Consider the following 12,113-nt stretch of genomic DNA (forward strand, 5'->3'; position numbering starts at 1 on the left):
GCCTGTAGGTCACTCAGAGCTGCTTTCAGGGTTCATGGTAGAAGTTTTGGGGAACTGGGGTGATAGTCACCGAGAAGGATGTAAAGTGGGCTGTGCTGTGATAATCTCCATTGTCTTTCACTTAGAGCAGTAGCGGCTCAACTTCCATATATGTTACACCTTAGTTGTTCTTGAAGGATTTTTTTTTTTTTTTTGAAGAAAGCCTTCTTGTAAAATAAAACAAGAGCAAATCAAATAAAACCTATGAGACTCTCAAAGTCCCCTTTAGCACCACATATTGTGTGGTCTCCTGTGACATTTATGTATCATCTTACGTGCTGGTTCACTTGTTCTCTGAGACGAGCCCCATCTGCGTCGATCTGGGAGAGAAATTCCATCTGTACTCTGATGAAGCGCAGCAGAGTCCTGCAGGGCATGAAATCTGCTGGCTGGGACTTTGTTCGAACAGGTATGAGGATGAGAAGAGGTGGCAGCAGCGGAGGAAACGTGGTTTTGCATGTCACTAGTTCAACTCCTCCAGCCTTTTCTGTGAAGTGCGGGAAGCTCCCCGATCTCTGTAGGGCAGCAGCAGTGCCCAGGACCCCACATTTTTGGGGGGTGCGTTTGTGAGAAGGAGTGTGGCAGCAACAGTGGGGAGACGCTCAGCAGGGGGCCCAGATGCTGCCCTTCCTAGTCTCTGAGCTATCTGATCAGGACAAAGGGAGCAACCTCCCCGTAACGAGCTAGCCAGCAATTTTAGTTATTTACCCGGTTAGTCGTGGGGCACTCACGAGCTCTTCTCCCACCCAGCGTTGTGTACGTCTACCTCAAGAATGTGCTCTAGGGCTTCCCTGGTGGCGCAGTGGTTGAGAATCCGCCTGCCGATGCAGGGGACGCGGGTTCGTGCCCCGGTCCGGGAAGATCCCACGTGCCGCGGAGCGGTTGGGCCCGTGAGCCATGGCCGCTGAGCCTGCGCGTCCGGAGCCTGTGCTCCGCAACGGGAGGGGCCACAACAGTGAGAGGCCCGCGTACCAAAAAAAAAAAAAAAAAAAAAAAAAAAAAAAAAAAGAATGTGCTCTCATGGGCTGGTGGTGGTTGAGATTTTTCTCTGATGCAGAATAACTGTCTGGAGAGTTATTTGTGGGGTGGAGGTAGGAGAGAGCAAGGAGAATAAGAGCAGTACACCAAACATTCTATATTATAAAACCTTCAGTGATTTATCTAAAATTACTGGGTATTGAATCTACTAGGGGCCATATACATCTTTTACTTTTTGTATAAAACTCAGTCTTCAAATAATTTAAGACCAACACCATGTTAAGAGAGAAAAAGAGAATTAGATAACTGTCTTTGTTACACAAAGGATGATTTAAAAAAATAATGAAAAGCTGTTCCTCTAAGCCCTGTTAGAACGCATGGAAAAATTCAGAACAGTATAAGAACCTCTTCAGTACACTTCCTTCTCTGGAAATCATAGAGACCTGAGCTGAGGGGTTTGATGTGGTGCTGCTTAGAGGCAGCTGCCTGGATGAGGTAACGCCGGATCCATGGTTTCCAGACTTATTAAATTCATGGCATATTAAAATAAACATAGAAATCAATTGTGATGATTAATTTTATGTGCTAACTGGCCTTGGCTTTTGTGCCCAGTTGTTTCAACACCAGTCTAGATGTTGCTGTGAAAATATTTTTTAGATATGATTAATATTTAAGTCAGTAGACCTTGTACAAAGCAGGTTATGCTCCATAATCCCCATAATGTGGGCGGGCCTCATCCAATCAATTGAAGGCCTTAAGAGAAAAGACTAAGTTTCCCTGAAGGGGAAGGGATTCTGCCTCCAGACTGCTTTTTAGGTCCGAGACTGCAACATCGACTCTGGCCAGAGTTTCCAGCCTGCAGCACCCACAATTGGGTAAGCTGACTCCCTAAAATCAATCAACCCCTTCCCCACCCCACCTCTCTGTCTGTCCACCTACCTACCTATCTACCTATCCGTATTGGTTTTGTTTCTCTGCAGAGCTCTGATAATGCACCAACATAAGATTGTGGTTTTAATTTTTACCAAGTAAGGACTCAAAACCAAACAAATAAATCAAAATGAAAACCGACCATCTACTGTTATCACTTCATGAAGGAAAGAACAATTTTCTGCTCCCATAATAGGAAAGAAGTAATCTCAGAATAAAGGACAGTTCTTTGTTTTTTTTGTTTGTTTGTTTGTTTGTTTTGTCTTTTTTTTTTTTTTTTTTGCGGTACGCGGGCCTCTCACCGCTGTGGCCTCTCCCGTTAGCAGAGCACAGGCTCCGGACGCGCAGGCTCAGGGGCCATGGCTCATGGGCCCAGCCGCTCCGCGGCACGTGGGATCTTCCCGGACCGGGGCACGAACCCGTGTCCCCTGCATCGGCAGGCGGACTCTCAACCACTGCACCACCAGGGAAGCCCAGGACAGTTCTATTAATTGAAGAAATCATGTCCTACCAGCTTACTGCACTGACTTTACATTTTTCATTTTCCATTCACAGGTGGAAATGTCTGAGCCAGTCTTTAGGAGTTGTGCGCTGGGTGACCCAGCTTCTGATTGTGTGGGAGAACAGCCCCACTATCACTCCTAAGAGAACAGTCTCCCCCAATACTTTTACCTGATAAGAGAATGTGGGAAAGTAATGAGGTGTCAAGACTAACTGTCCTTTTTTCCTTTCCACAAACAGTACCTAGAGAATTGTAGAGTTGTTTATGAGCCATGTTCATTCTGTGTCTCTTCTCTTTTTTTTCAGATGGTCATAGAAATATCTTGTTATAAAAGCACCTCACTGTTTCTTCTTAATGAAACCACACTTCCTTTATGTCCTTTCAGCTCAGTTCTGCTGTTCATGCAGAGGCCGAGGAAATTTTCCATTGCAAGTTTCTTAAAATTCATTAGCCTCACAGAGTGTAAGAGCTGGAAGTTCCCCTAAAGATCACAGTGTTCAAGTTTACTTTTGACAGGCGAGATAACGGAGGCTAAGAGAGGTGGAGTGGAGCCCAGGGATGGCAGAAGAGGGTTAGACCCCAAGTTCCCGAATTTCAGTATAGCAATGGCCTTGCTCATTAAAACTTCCTCTTCTGCCTTCATCACTTTCATTTCAGTTGACTCTTTCCTCCAGAAGAGCCCTTCTCCTTTTACCTCTCCTTTTCTTTGCTTTGAAGTTACAGATCTGAAACTCAGTGTTTAGCTATGCCTTGGCTTTCTTTCACGTTCTGTGTAAGGATGGCCTCTCATAAACCTCCTTGTATCTAGGTTTCACGTTTCCCCACTTTCCTCTGCTGAAGCTTGATACCAACTGACCTATAAGGGCTTGCCCTTCAAAACAGCCTTAGTCCACTGTTGCCTGTAGGACCAATTACCGAGAGGACAAGTGAAAATAATTGCTTGGAAATTATTGCTTAAATTAAAGCTACAGAATTCATTTTGTTTCCTACACACTATTTATAGGAACTTTTCAAATTTCTCATTTTCCACACACTTGATATTTTATCTGTTGGTTAGGGTTTTGTGAATTTTTGAGCCACAAATTTATCTGAGTTTCAGATTCTGATTTATTTTCAGTAGTGCTCTCAGTTTAGTTTACTCCAATTGCAAAAATACTCCTTCTCTGTAGGTATTTACAGTAACAAAATCTGAATGCAAATGTAGAGAAATTCAGTCAACGGTGAGTCATGGATGCCAATCTCCACCTCATCTAAACAGTCTGGCAACCCTTCCAGTTGTAGCCAGGACTTTTCTCATTCCTCAAGAAGCAGCTATTCACCCCTTCCCTTGGGCTTCTGACTCCATCATCTTTTCCTTTCCCTTCATAGAGAATAGAAACAGCCAGGTAGGCACTTTCTCAACTTACCCTCCAATGAATCTCCTTCAAATACTTTCATCTGCAGTTTTACCTTCTTTCCAATATCAAAGCCTGAGATAATCCTAGACCTCTTCAAAGGCAATTCATTCTAGGTGTGCCACACTGTTCTGCCTCTTCAGTACTTTACTCCTTTGATTATTGCTGCCTCTCCATCTTTAGCCTTTCCACTAGATCTGTCTTCTCAGTGTTTACTCATGTTTAAGTATTGGTACTCCCCAACTTGAAACAAAACAAAAACCTTGGACCCACAATCCTGACTTCCTCAACTTAATTTTATGGTTAGACTTTGTAGAGCTCATACCCCAAATCCACTATCCTACTTGCCCACACACACTTCAAATCATTATGATCTACTTTTGCTCCCATAGGTCCAGTAAAACTATTCTCATTGAATTCCTAGTTGCTAAATCCAGTGGACCTTTTTCAATCCTTACTTAATTGCCGGGCAGAATCCTTTTCAGTTGGCCAACATAGCTCTGTTGGCTTTTATATCTCTTAGACCCAAAGCCTACAGGGTTTGTTAAGAGTTCCTGGAACACAATCTCAATTTGATGAAATAATTAAAATGGAAAATAGGTGGGAACCAAATGGTGAAGGCTTTTAATGCTGAGCTGTGAGGATTGATTTTTATTCTCTAGGCAGTGGTAATCTATAAAAGTCTGAGGAAGGAAGTACAATAGTAATGTCGCATCTTTTGGGAAGTAAACTCTGGGGCAGTGGATGGTTTGGAGCAGTGGTTTGCAAAGTGCTGTGTACAGCAGCAGGATCAGCATCACCTGGGAATTCGTTAGATGAAATTCTTGGGTCCCGCCCTGATATACTGATTCAGAAACTTTGGATGTGCAGCCACGTGACATATGTTTCATGAAGCTCAAAGTTAGAGAACTACTGGTTTGGAGGAGAAACAGAGAATAAGTACTAGTCATCAAAGGCCTAAAATAGAGTCACAGAAATGTTGTGGAGAGTGGGGTATGTGAAGAGAATGTGCAGTATTCAGTCGCTGGATGAGGGCCTTAGGCATTTTTTTTTTTTTTTTTTTAAATAACTACTGAGATAGAGAACATGCAATCCTGGTGCTGCCTCTAAAGTCTTATTCACTCCTTCATTCAACATATGCTTACTGTGCTGGGGTCATTTCGTATGACCAGGGAGAACACAGGCCAAGCTCAGAGCTAAAGTTATGATCATCACTGGTTTGTATTAGATCACTTCCTGCAAGATCCTGGTAGATACAAAGTGTGAGCACTTAACAGTAATTCGTGGAGGACAGAGAGAAGTGCTCCAAAGTCACCCCACCTATGAACAATGAACACTTCTAACAGGAAAACAGACATCTACATTACCAAAAGATTTAATTTCTCTTTAGAACCTTTGCATCAGTTTCAGCTGACCCAAGGCAGACCATGTGGTCCTGAGGGATAGTTCAGCTATGTGGTGGCTCTCAGCAGTTCATTAGAAACCAATTCTGTTAGATCTCAGAGGGGAAAGCACTAAAATGAGGTGTAACAGCATTCTCAGTTGCAAGCCAGAGAAGGCAACTGGTTGATTTAGGCTGAAAAGGAATTTATTCAATGGGTAGAGATTGCCCAGGAAGCTTGGAAACCAGGCAGCAACCAAGGTGATTCATCAGCTACTAGGTTCATGGCCAAATTCTCAGAGCAATGGCTAACTCAACACCAGATGCTAGGAGCTTACCTGTTGTCCCCATTGGATATACCAGATGTTTCCCCTAGTGACAGTTAGACGCTGCTGCTCTCAGCGTGGATCCTCTCCTACCCGGTTTCTTTGCTTCGCCAATTAGGGTGCAGTGTCCCAGTTGCAAGCGAGGTTGGGTGAAGTTTTTGCTTCCACAGGTAAAAGTGGTCTGTGCCATTTGAACACCGGAATGGGATTCAGATGCAGAGCACATGCCGCCCCTTCTCCCCCGCAAGAAAAATCCACTGATGTAAACTTGCAAGTCATGTGGAACTTTAGAAGGGATCTAAGACATCCTCTAGATCAGATTCCAAAATAAAACCTTTTAAAACCTTTTAATTAATAATTTAGAACACCGATATATAAATGATTTAAAAGGCGTTCTGCGTGCAGCTCCCCCTCCTTTCTATTCATCGTAGTCACACCTACTTACCAGTCTCTAAGACACCTACAAAGAATTCTGGGTCCTATAATGACATTTAAAAATGAGGGCGGGGCTTCCCTGGTGGCGCAGTGGTTGAGAGTCCGCCTGCCAATGCAGGAGACACGGGTTCGTGCCCTGGTCCGGGAAGATCCCACATGCCGCGGAGCAACTAAGCCCGTGAGCCATGGCCGCTGAGCCTGCGCGTCCGGAGCCTGTGCTCCGCAACGGGAGAGGCCACAACAGTGAGAGGCCCGCGTACCACAAAAAAAAAAAAAAAAAAAAAATGAGGGCGAACAAATCATTTTACAAGTACTTTGAAAATTCTTAAGAAGGCTCAGAACCTGTGCAGGAACAAAGATGATGAAGCAGAATGTTTACATTTTACCAACTGTTGGCTCTCGCTTAGTGAATTCAGGCTTAGAAAAGTTTAAGTGATTAATTCCCCTTAACGTCACAAAGCTATTAAAGCTAAGTAGGAGAACAACTTCATTTGTGGTCTGGTGCTCTTTCCAGTACTTTCTCCAAACCAGACTCTCTTGGTCTTCATTGCCTCTTCTGGAAAACAAAGTGGTCTTAAGACTGTTAGACTTTGAAGAGCCCTTCAAGGAGGATCAATATTCTTTGCAACCCATTCAATGTTTCAATTCTCAAACATCCCTTATTTTGTAATCTTCCTCTTATCTCTTGAACAACTGTTTCCTAGTTTCAAATTATTACAAGGTATATACATTACTTTAAAAATCATTTGTGGGAAAAATGATAATTAAAAAAATTCAGATTCATAGTGCTAACCATGAGTAATTCTGAATACTTTATTATTTTAATACCCTTTTAAAGGCCAACTTAAAAATATTCACAACAGCTTTATTCACATAACCTTAAACTGGAAACAACTCAAAAGTCCATCAACACGATGAATGGATAAACAAATTATAATACACACACAAGACTAGTCAGCTAAAAAAGAGGGAATGAAGTACTGAAGCTTGCATTAATGTAGATGAATTTCAGAGCAGCCGGCTGAGTGAAAAAAGCCAGAAGCAAATGAGCACATCCTGTGGAATAACATTTATGTCAAGTTCTAAGGCAGGCAAATGCAAATTACCGTGATAGAGATCAGAAGAGTGGAAAGGAAATGGAGAGTGAAGAGATTAGAAAGGGGCCCAAAGAGGGGATGGTTACACAGTTGTATACACTTATTAAAACTCAAACAACACACTTAAAATCTGTGTATTTATTGTATGTAAAGTACACTCCAAATTAAAAAGCTGTATAGACATCTAGAAAGCCACAGGAATCTTATTTTCTGCTTCTGGACTCTTGGGGCAGAGGGAATATTAAGTATCAAAGAAAGATTCTCACAAAAACTTAAGAAACTGTTAGATAACAATTCTAAGTATAGATTCCCTAATCGTGAAAAACAAAACTTTTCATTTAGGTCAATAATTTAAAGAAAATATACGGACGCAAAAATATCCACGGAAGCTAGCAGATAATAAAAATATTTATTTTATTGTTGTAAAATTAAAAATAGTAGACAAGCATATGTAGTTACAGTTCCAAAGCAGAGCAATACAAATATATAAATTATTGCAGTTTTAAAAGGAAAATATAACAGCCAAGTAATGTCTAAATAAACTTTTTTGAAACCAACCTGGTTTTCATCACTGCAGCTTCATTTTCTTTTCTCAAAGGTCTTAGACAATTTTGTACGAATTTCTACTCAAGTTTAAAGCCAGATTAACACACACACAAATTGTAAAAGTATGAATGGCATTTAACAGAAGTCACTACTGAACACTTTCTAAAATGCCTCTTTTGGAGGCAGTAGAATGGAATTAAACATTCTACATGTTTGAAAGAAGAAACACACATTTACTAAAATTCCCTTTGCTTTCTGTGCAGTTGAGGGAAGTTGAACTAACACTTTTTCTGAAGGGAGGGTGGAGGGCAATACTCATCTTCATGATTTTTAAATTTGTTTTTAATTTGGTAAGGTTAAAATTATGGACTAATTCAACATCACTGAAATGCATTAGTAATCTGGATTATTTTAAACTAAAAAGAATAGGAAAAGCGTATGTTACAAACTAGGTGCTCAAGAAATCTCAACGCTAGAGACTTGCTATGATATGGTTCATAGCAAGGTGACCAAGCTGCTTAATAGATTAGACTACATTATCATAAGGGCAGTTATGAAAGGATGAAGTGAATGAAAATACTTAAGACGCTGGACAGAACCTTGTTATTCCAAGCACAGTATTACAGCCCTCCTCCAAGATACCTTTACTTGTGCCAGAGCCTTATTACCTTCTTATTTTGGTAAATAAACTCTCTCCCACCCCACCACCACAAATTTCCTCAAATAATTATTTCCACCAAACTAAAGTTAAAAATGCAATTGAACACTGAAATGAAATCAATTATCTTTGCTTTACAGCCACATCTGAACAAGATATTTAAAAAAATCTATTTGTAGAGTACTAAACTTTTTATTAAGTACTTAAAATTACTCACATATCTTACTTTAGCATAAAAATAACACTACAAGGACTTTACACTGTACCATTTGAAAGTTTTTTATGTCACGTAACTTAATTTTATGGCACCTAACCTGAACCTACTAAGCTACACAAATAATTTCTTTAAAAGTTCCTACTGAAGTTTTGAGCATATACATTTTGTATTACATTTTACAACATTAGTAACACTAGCAGATTTCCTCCAAAGCAAAACAAAATAAAGCCCAAACTGGTAAACATTAACACACAGACATCCATCCCAAAATATTAAAAAAAACCCCAAACGTGGCAAAAACTGACTGAAAGCCTCAACATTGTAAACACCTAGGTAAAAAAATATATAAACAAAAAAGAATGAACTTCAAACCATTTTCAGTGGTAAAGAATACAGTAAAATAAAAAACCCGAGAAATCTCAAGATGCTTGTCAAGATGCCAACAACAAAACAATATATTTTGACTATATTTCTGAAATCACTTTCCAACATGAATTTATTTTAAAAATAATCCTCAAATGCATATAAAAATGGGCACTCTGTGGTGAAACGAACATATAATTTGAAAAACGAATAACATTTCTCTGCTCCAACACTGTGTTTAGCAACTACATAATGGAAAGAAACACTATCCTGCTGCCTGCATATGTATCATCTATTAGTGGTCTCTTAAGTGCATGATGCCTTTAAGAAGAAAAAAAAAAAGACTAATTTGGATACTAAATACTAGGATCAAAGGATAATAATCGCAAAGTAAATAGGTTTTTAGCTTAAATAAAAGGCCGCAAGCATTTAAAATCTTTAAAGAGAACTATCTTGTGTGGTCAAAATAACTTTAAACTTCAAACTGATGTTTTAAACTTAATTCAACTTGTCTAATTATGAAATCTAAAGTGAAAAAATATTAGTTTTATTTCACTCCCTTTAATCATATAAACTGTGAAAATGTCAATAACGGCTGATTAGCAGTCTCTTTTTTACCATATTTGAAACTAAAGGTATATGTGAGATTTTCGTCTGAACTTCCTCAAAAGTACTAACAACTCTGCAGAGAAACAGCCAAGTATGGTAACCAATATTTGTGGTATTTCATGTTCTCTGAAAACTCAACTCTATCCCTTATCCTTATTTTAGCATATACAATAATTGCATATTCAAGAAAACTAACATAGGAATATAAAATAAGTTTACCAAATATTTGGATAAACTGCTGTGCAAAATACTTTTTTCAAAATTTTTTTTTTAACTAGGATATCCTTCCAATTTAAGTACTAGTGCGAGTACCAGCACCGCGGGTATTTTTTAAGAGCACCTTGCCTTTGAAGGGCTTAAGTAGAAATATCTAAATGGAATAAATGAGTCCTCAATTAAGACCTTGGTATGTACGCTCCCTTCCAATTGTGCCAAACTCATTAGTAATGCTATAAATTTGCCAGAAACTCTAAGAAATAAGCAAACACTTTCTTTGGATAACACTGTTGTATTTGGGACTGCACCATATGGCTCATGTTCTGGCAACAAGCTACTACTTACATCAAAGGCAACACATCCCAAACTTTTACGACTGTCTCTCAGTGATCTACATAGAACCACAAATGTGTACAAGCACCCTGGCTGGGAAGATTCTTAATGAATTATGCCAAAAGAGTAAAGTCAAATTAAAAAATCTGACCATAACAACGAAGCACTGAGATACTTATTAGCTTCATCAGGAAATGTCTTTATTCAACTTATAATTTATAGAGATTTTGATATTGCACATATTCAATTAAAGCTTATCAAAACTAAGGCGATGCATCCCCACTCCGTGGATTTTAAATTCATTCTGAGTGACTCAAAAGGATTGAGAGAAAGTGAAAACATCTTTCAAAAGCTCCCTCCGAGGAGGGGGGAGCTTCCCTGGTGGCGCAGTGGTTGAGAATCTGCCTGCTAATGCAGGGGACACGGGTTCGAGCTCTGGTCTGGGAAGATCCCACATGCCGCGGAGCAACTAGGCCCGTGAGCCACAACTACTGAGCCTGCGCGTCTGGAGCCTGTGCTCCGCAACAAGAGAGGCCATGACAGTGAGAGGCCCGTGCACCGCGATGAAGAGTGGTCCCTACTTGCCACAACTAGAGAAAGCCCTCGCACAGAAACGAAGACCCAACACAGCAAAAATAAATTAATTAAAAAAAAAAAAGAAATTTGGATATTTACAAATTTGTTAAAAAAAAAAAAAAGCTCCCTCCGAAAAGCAGTTATGTCATATTTCAAAGAAAACAAAATCAGTGAGATATCAATTGATATCCTCAGGCAAATTTAACACATTTTAGCGTTACAAAAAGTTGTTTTCTACTAGATTGAGGTGTTGTTTGCTTAGTCAAATACTCTGTGTTCAAGACTAAAATCTGACCCAAACCAGGGCAGGCTGCCAAATTTAAGGCAAAAGTTATTCATATCTTTATGCGTGAAACTGCCAAGTTAATGGGCTTTTCTGTGGATTCTTCCAAGCAAAGGATCTCACCTCATAAATACATTCTAAGTACCGGTTGAAAACAGAATTTAGAGCCCATTTTAATTCTGCATTGATTATAGCTTTTAGTATATTATTTGAAAACTTATCTAGCTGTTTGAGACAAACTATTAGTTCGGAACTCTTTGGAAACATGATAGGCAATAAGAGTATCCTCTTAAAAATGGACATTTTTTGAATTAGAATTCTGTTTTTCTGTGACTAGCAATCTTCTCTTTTCCTTTAGATTCTGAAGTTTAGAAAATGCTTTCTTTGGGCACAACTTTCAGTGATGTTGATAACAGAATTTGGACAGTTGAAGGATTCTTGAACTTTTATCTTAAGTGGCACACAAAATGATTTTAATTTTTTTCAAAGATAGGACAATTTCATGGCATATTATATTTGAAGACAGACATTACATTTGACTTGAAAGTGAGACTTAACTTAAATTCTGTCCAAATCTAACACATCAAAAGTCATTAGAATGAAAGTAATAATGATGTAGAATAGGCTTTTACTTCTCTGGAGACAAGCTGACATACAGAAACTAGATTAGCATTTTCTTCTTGAACTCATAACTGTTTTTGTTAGAAAAAAATAATGTCTTTTATTTTCCTGTATACTTGTTTTAAAAAGTTATTAATTCCTATTTCATAAGTTATTAGAAGTCAAAACAATTCAACTAGATAGATTTCTATGCCAAAATACATTTATCTTTGGAAAATAAGATAACAGCTGTAAAAACATTATTAAGAGAATAAAATGCAGTGATCTGAAATATGGGTAACATTCACACATGAAAGTGTAAATATAATATACAGAGCCATTCAAATACACATTTATAAACAGAATGAAAAGGTACCTAAAATACTATTTTTATATATAAAATTTTCATATTAAAATATTGCTCAATAAATAAGAGGTGATATGAATTCCATTTACCTCTTAAATATTATCTTTAGTAGTTTAGACTAACCTAAGAACTTGGTTAACCTTCTGTTGTTCTGACAGGTGAATTACATTAAACCATGTTTAACAAAGTCACACTCTCAGTATATTTAAGTAGTCACATGTGGTAAAAGTTAGGGACGGCTGTTTAGTAATTATGGGAAAAAA

The sequence above is a fragment of the Kogia breviceps genome, chromosome 5, assembly GCF_026419965.1.
Source record: "Kogia breviceps isolate mKogBre1 chromosome 5, mKogBre1 haplotype 1, whole genome shotgun sequence".
In the NCBI taxonomy this organism is placed as follows: Eukaryota; Metazoa; Chordata; class Mammalia; order Artiodactyla; family Physeteridae; genus Kogia; species Kogia breviceps.